Source organism: Macaca thibetana, chromosome 19, assembly GCF_024542745.1.
Source record: "Macaca thibetana thibetana isolate TM-01 chromosome 19, ASM2454274v1, whole genome shotgun sequence".
In the NCBI taxonomy this organism is placed as follows: Eukaryota; Metazoa; Chordata; class Mammalia; order Primates; family Cercopithecidae; genus Macaca; species Macaca thibetana.
The window spans coordinates 7512011-7518701 of record NC_065596.1 but is presented as its reverse complement, the minus strand read 5'-3'; the positions used below and the strand labels follow the sequence as shown (position 1 = coordinate 7518701).

The following is a 6691-nucleotide window of genomic DNA, read 5'->3' as shown; positions in this document are numbered from 1 at the left end:
TCCGGAACCCGGAAGCGGGAGCGCGCGGGGGAGCGGCGGGCGCGGCGGGGCGGAGCGGTCGGAGCAGCGGCGGGCTGGCAGGCGGTCGTCCGGCCGGGGACCCGGCCCGGGACCGGCGGCGCGCGGCGGCCGAGGCCAGGTGAGTTCCAGGCGGCCTCGGGTTGGCGACTCGAGCTCGAAGCCTGCCTGTGGGGGCTGCGCAGAAGAGGGACGGAGCTGAGGGCTGATGGGGGACGCGACGGCAGGGGTCGAGGGGGCGGGAACGAGCCTAGGGGTCTTGGAGAGGTTGCTGGGGATGAGTTGGAAGCGAGATGGTGAAGGAAAAAGTGGATGGAGATGGAGCTGGTGAGGGAGTTCGCGGGCGTGGGGGGGGTGAGTCTTGTGGCTTTGAGCAGCTTCTCTGAAGAGGACGTGGCTTAAGTGGTAATTGGGGGGTCGCAGGAAACGGCGTTGTGGGGAGGCAAGGAGGCGGGAACGAGAGGCCCAGGCTGGGGGAGTGGGCAAGGCCAGTGGCGGGACAGCCGGGGTGCGGTTGGGGGGAAGGGGTGCGAGACCAATCTGGGGACGTCTGCCCGCGCGATTGAAGGAAGGGTGTCTGAGAAGAGGGCGGCGCCTGGCCCCCAGTGGGCGCTCAGTGAGTGCGGGGGGTTCTGAACTAACTGATGCGGCAGCCGGCTATTGGGAAGCGGGGAAATGGGAGCTGAAAGGGAAGTAAACGGAGTAGAAGTCATGGTAAGAACTAAGGGTAGGCTTAGGGAGGGAGGGCCAGGAGAGGAGGGAAGAGAAGGAAGGGGTTAGAATGGCCCCGTGCAGATAGATGTTGAGGTGCAGCTCCTGGAGATTCCGTCGCGCCCACCCTCCCCTCTTGATTCATGTCCTTCCTGACTTCACACTCAACAGCTGGGTGACCGGGGACGTGTCCCAACACCCTCTGTGCCAGTCTCCTGGTCTTGGAAAAGGCACCACCCTCCCTTTAAGACAGGACTAGCGGGATTCTGGGATTCCCTCGATCCAAGGAAGAGACCTCAGGGCCGGCTGTGAGGCCGGAACTGTTTTTCAGGAGGGAGTGTGCATGCACCCTCATGTACAGGACTGTAGCCACCTCCGCAGAGCTGCATCCTTGGACTTAAATGGGTAAAACGACATACAGGAAATCTGTCCCCCGGTTGCTCTGAGCTCAGCCCTGGAGAGGCACGACAGCCACCAGTCCTCCTTTCTTTCCTGGGCACCCTGGAGGCGAGGGGTCTTTAAGGGAAGGCTTCTCTGTGCCTCTGTCTGAGGTGGGAGCCGGTGGGGACTCTGTGTTTTGCAGCCAGAGGGTCCTAACTCGGTTTGTTTTTTGGTGTTGGAGTCTTCAGAATCTTAGGGTGTCCAGGAGCAGCTGGAGGTGACCTGGGAGACAGGAAAGTTATTCACATCTGACAGGCCTGACTCTTGTGGCCCTGGCAGGGACTTTGTGCAGGGTGCTTTCTCCCCTTTCCCAACTGTAGGGATCTTAATCTGGGATCGGCCAGAAGGGCTGGGGAACCCCAGCTTATATTTAGTTGATAGCTCATTCAGGAGATGAACCTGGGTAGTTGGAATATACAGAGGGCCACAGAAAGATAAGTACCCCCTTCACTTCCAGAATATCCTAGCCTTTAGGAAAGGTGGCTTTGGCCTGGCTTGCCCCAGGACATGCAGTGACAGCCCACAGTCATGCCTCCTGCAGACATTGAACTGTGGGCTTGCCCTGGCCAAGACACCCCAATGAACAGGACCGGGATCTTCTGATCCCACAGCCCTGCGATCACCTCTTCCTGCCACTAGAGAATGGCCAAGCAGGGTCTTGTGGAGGAAGCACTGTGTTGGAGATCCTGGCTTTGCTCAAGTCTCTGTTACTGTTTCTGCCCTCTCACCTGCAAAATGAATGAATTGACCTCCATCAGCGTTTTTCAACATGAAACCCAACTCTTCTCATCACTGTCTTGTCTCCAGTCCGTGTCCCCCCACTCCCGGCCTTGAACTCCACACAGCACCCCCACTCTTCATTCCTGGCTACAATGATCCTGCTTTTATTCCGTTTTCTATTCTACAGTTTATATCCAAAAATGATTGATTGATTGATTGATTGGTTGATTGATTTTTACCGCTTCTTCATCGTCCAAATAAAAAATTGCATTGTCGAAAGTGCTTTTGCACATTGCACCTATTCCCAAAGCTTTGGAAACTGCAAATTTCTGGAAATCCCGAGGCAGTACCCTCCTTCGGGTCCAGTCTGGTGACTCAGTGGAGCAGGTAGAGATGTGGGAATCTCCCCTTTCTATTTGGCTGTAGGATTCATTATTTTCTCCCCACCGGGACCTGTTAACTTGCTGCCTCCCATTCCTCATCTCTTCCAAATGGTGTGTCTTGGGTGGGCCTAGATTTCAGTTAGGCAAGGGCTGATTGTGCCAGGCGCTTGGTAGATTCCTGGGGACAGAGGTGCCCCCCTCCCACCACTCCCACCCCCGCTGCAACCTTGCACTTCCTCTTCAGAAAGAATGGAGTTCAGGCTAGGCCGCGGTGGCTCACGCCTGTAATCCCAGCACTTTCGGAGGCCAAGGCGGGTGGATCACAAGGTCAGGAGGTCAAGACCAGCCTGACCAATATGGAGAAACTCTGTCTCTACTAAAAATACAAAAATTAGCCGGGTGTGGTGGTGTGTGCCTATAATCCCAGATACTCTGGAGGCTGAGACAGGAGAATTGCTTGAACCCAGGAGGTGGAGGTTGCTGTGAGCCAAGATCGTGCCATTGCACTCCAGTCTGAGGGACAGAGCGAGACACCCTCAAAAATAAACAAATAAAAAAATAAAAAGGAATGGAATTCAGATCAGGTCATCAGTACAGCAACAGAGGGGCCACAAGATATTATGGGGGCAGAATTAGGAACAACCAATGCAAGCTTTAGGACAAGGGGGATTCCAGCAGGTTTCCTTGGAAGTGGTGGCTGGCCCCAGGTCAAACCTGGAAAGATACCACATGTTAAACCACGCCAGGCAGAGGGGATTGCTCAAGCAGATACCTTTGAAGCCCGGCCTGTACAGAGCATCCCAGCTCTCTCATTCTGCCAACCGGCAGCACGAGGGTCCTTGTTCTTATCTTCCTGATACAGAAAGGCCCAGGCAGGTGATAACTTCAGAGATGGTTCCTTGAGCTTTCTAGAAACATGCAGGATCCTTAGTAACCTTTAACTGGGGAAGCCCAGATCTCCAGGGCAGTTTCTCAACCGCACCACCATTGACATTTGGGGCTGTGCACTGTAGAACGTTGAATAGTGTCCCTGGCTGTCACCCATGAGATGCCAGTAGTATTCCGTCCCCTCTAAGGGGTAACAACCGAAAATGACTCCAGTCATGGCCACGTGTCCCCTTGGCGGGGGGGGGGGGGGGGGGGGGGGGGTGGAGGCAGAATCACCTCCGCAGGTGAAATGTGATGCTCATTAGAACAACCTGGTTCCCCTCTAGGGCCCATCGTTGCCTCAGTAGGTCCTTGGTGTTTGTGGAGCCCCCTGAGAAACTGCCACTAAGAGTGGGAACGGGGGCAGAGACCAGGAACTGAATCCTGCCATCCAGTCAGTTCTTAATCGGAGGGAGCAGGTCTCGATAAAAAGGAGGAACAGTTAGGAACTGACTGTGGGGGGGGTTAGGCAACGTGCCCGAGGGTGGACAGCGGGTGCCCTTGTCTTTCTCTTCTTTGTCTTATGACTGACCTGGATTTCTGGAGGAACTGTCCTCGTCTTAGAACGATCTGTTGCTTTTCTTCTGAGATTAGAGGTATTAGATTCTCTCCCAAGAGCTACTTTGGAGGTTGCCCTGGATAAACGTCGCTTTTGTAAGCTGCGTTATCTCTTCCGTGGACCCTTTCGCCCACCCGTTCCCAAGCACACACTGCTGAATTTTTGTTCTTGGTCTATCTTGCTCTCCCCTTCCCTGCTTGGCCCCCTCCTTGACCGTGACTTTGCTGCTTTCCCTTGATTGGAGGAAACGCTCTAGGGCCACGGGACTGACGGTCCCCTCTGGGTGCTGCCCCCGCACCCCACCCACCAGCCCTTTGTGTGCCCGGCATCCCCAGCCCAGCTGTGCCAGGCTGCCCCTGCTCGGCCGGCCATTCAGACAGCCCCGGGCGGCCTCTCGGCAGAGCAAGACAAGCCCTTCTCTTCTGCCCTCGTGGTCCCTGGAGTGGCAGAACAAAGGGCTCTGTCTCCACACCAGCCCACCGCCACAGCCCAGAGCCCCGTTCCCTTTCAGTTTCTATCGTGGCTGGGAAAGAGCCTCAGAGATTAGGCATGTTTCAGAAATGCAGCTGACGAGTTTGGGTTCTACTCATTTCCTCAGCCAGACTTTCTGAGCCCGAGCCCGATGATAAATAAAGTAGTGATTCAAGGGTTCGGCCCGTGGGTTCGTCGGAGCGATGAATAAGATATCCTTGTCTGACTCACTTGTTTAAAACCCCTCTCTGCCCTGCTGCACAGGGCTGTGTGTGCAAGAGAAGGAGCCCCGCTAGGCGTGTTTCATGGCTGTTGTTGCTGGGTGCCTGAGTTTGCTAGGGCTGCTGTAACAGAACCGCACGCTGGGTGGCCAAAATGACAGAAATATATTGGCCCGCAGTTCTAGAGGCCAGACGTTTAAGATCACATTCAAGATCAAGGTGTTGGCAGGGTTCGTGCCTTCAGAGGGCTGTGAGATCTGTTCCAAGCCTCTCTCTGATGGCTCATACACAGCCGTCTCTCCCTGGGTCTTTACATCGTCCTCCCTTTGTGCCTGTCTCTGTGTCCAGATTTCATCTTATGAGGACGGCAGTCATAGGGAAGGGGGCCCACCCTAATGACATCATTTTAAGTGAATCATCCCCATAAAGACCCTGTCTCTAGGCCAGGGTTGGTGGCACACGCCTGTAATCTCAGCCCTTTGGGAGGCCGAGGCGGGAGGATCACTTGAGGCCAAGAGTTTAAGACCAACATGGACAACATAGCAAGATCCCATCTCTACAAAAAAATACTAAAATTAGCTGGACATAATGGTGAATGCCTGTGGTCCTAGCACTTTGAGAAGCTGAGACAGAAGGATCACTTGAGCCTGGGAGTTTCAGACTACAGTGAGCTATGATCATGTCACTGCATTCCAGCCTGGGTGACAGAACAACACCCCTATCTCAAAAAAAAAAAAAATAAAAGACCCAAATATACTCATACTCTGAAGTTCTGAGGTTTAGGATTTCAATATATGAATATTTGTTCGTGGAGGGGAGTGGTGGACACAGCTCAGCCCATAACACTGAAAAAGGGGCAAATTCAAATTGCATTTTTATTTATTATTTATTTTGGGGGGGGACTGTCACCCAGGCCGGAGTGCAGTCATGCGATCTCAGCTCACTGCAACCCCTGTCTCCCAGGTTCAAGTGCTTCTCCTGCCTCAGCCTCCCGAGTAGCTGGGACTACGGGTGTGCGCCACCACGCCCAACTAATTTTTGTATTTTTAGTAGAGATGGATTTTCATTGTATTGACCAGCTGGTCTTAAACTCCTGGCATCAGGTGATGCGCCCGCTCGCCCTCCCCAAGTGCTGGGATAACAGACGTGAGCCACCGTGCCCAGCCTCAAATTACATTTTTAGGTAATACAGGAATCTGGGGGGAAATGATCGTGTCAATAGAGAACAGGTCCATTTTGTCTTTTCTCACTCCTTTAAATAAACACTTTAAGGGTGAGTAGGTTGGTTGGCTGCATCAATTTTGGAAGCTCCCTGTTGGGAATTTTCCAGATCTCACACTCATACATTCAAGGGTGACTAAAGAGAGGTGAGAGGCCTGATGCAGTGGCCCACGCCTGAATCCCAGCACTTTGGGAGGCCGAGGTGGGAGGATCACCTAAGGTCAGGAGTTTGAGACCAGCTTGGCCAACATGATGAAACCCAGTCTCTAATAAAAATACAAAAATTAGCCGGGTATAGTGGCACGCACCAGTAATCCCAGCTACTTGGGTGGCTGAAAAATACAAAAATTGCAGCCGGATCCCGCACCACTGCACTATAGTGGCAGCCCGCACCAGTAATCCCAGCTACTTTTTACAGGGATGTGCTGAGGCAGGAGAATTGCTTGAACCGCCTTAGGATCAACTGCTGTCACAAGTGATTGAACAAAAGAAGTTTCTGGAATGTCTTAAAATCCTTCAGCAAAAAGGAAGTATTGGCTGGGAGCCAGCAGCGGGGGAGCTGTGATGGCCCTCGCCTCTGTTCAGATATTCAGCCAGGAGTCACGAGCATGGAAGTCAAATTAATAGCCCAGTGGGGTCTGTGAAGGTGCCAGCAGCGGGCCTGTGATGGGAGCCTGCCTGGCCTGGGGACTCGCTTATGGGGGAAGTAGGAGACCCGAGAGCTTCCCCCGTCAGCCGTACCATGGGTCATCTGCCTGGGAGGTGGGCACCGCTGCTTCCTCATGAGTGAAGTCACAGCGGCACAGCAGCAGTGGGAGGCTCAAGGCTTTGCTGTGGATCTTCCCAGGCTCACTGCTCAGAGCATCTCCACGAGGAGGCATCTGCCACCTCCTGCATCCCATTCCAGGGCAGATGAGATCGGGGGCAGGAGGGTGACGTCTGAGATTTTGATTCCCAGGGTACGGGGACTCACGCAGGGCTTTAATTTCCTGGTGAATGTGCCATCGGGGTCAGGGGGT

At 54.0% G+C, this 6691-nt stretch overlaps 1 protein-coding gene across 1 annotated transcript in view; it reads left to right on the top strand.

Annotated features, from left to right (window-relative positions):
* Positions 1-41: 41 nt before the first annotated feature.
* The window catches only part of MYO9B (myosin IXB), a 135649-nt gene continuing 128999 nt past the window's right edge, over positions 42-6691 (top strand). The window contains exon 1 of the mRNA XM_050769407.1: positions 42-139. The gene's annotated coding sequence lies outside the window, so the exon portion shown is untranslated. The remainder of the gene's footprint in view (positions 140-6691) is intronic.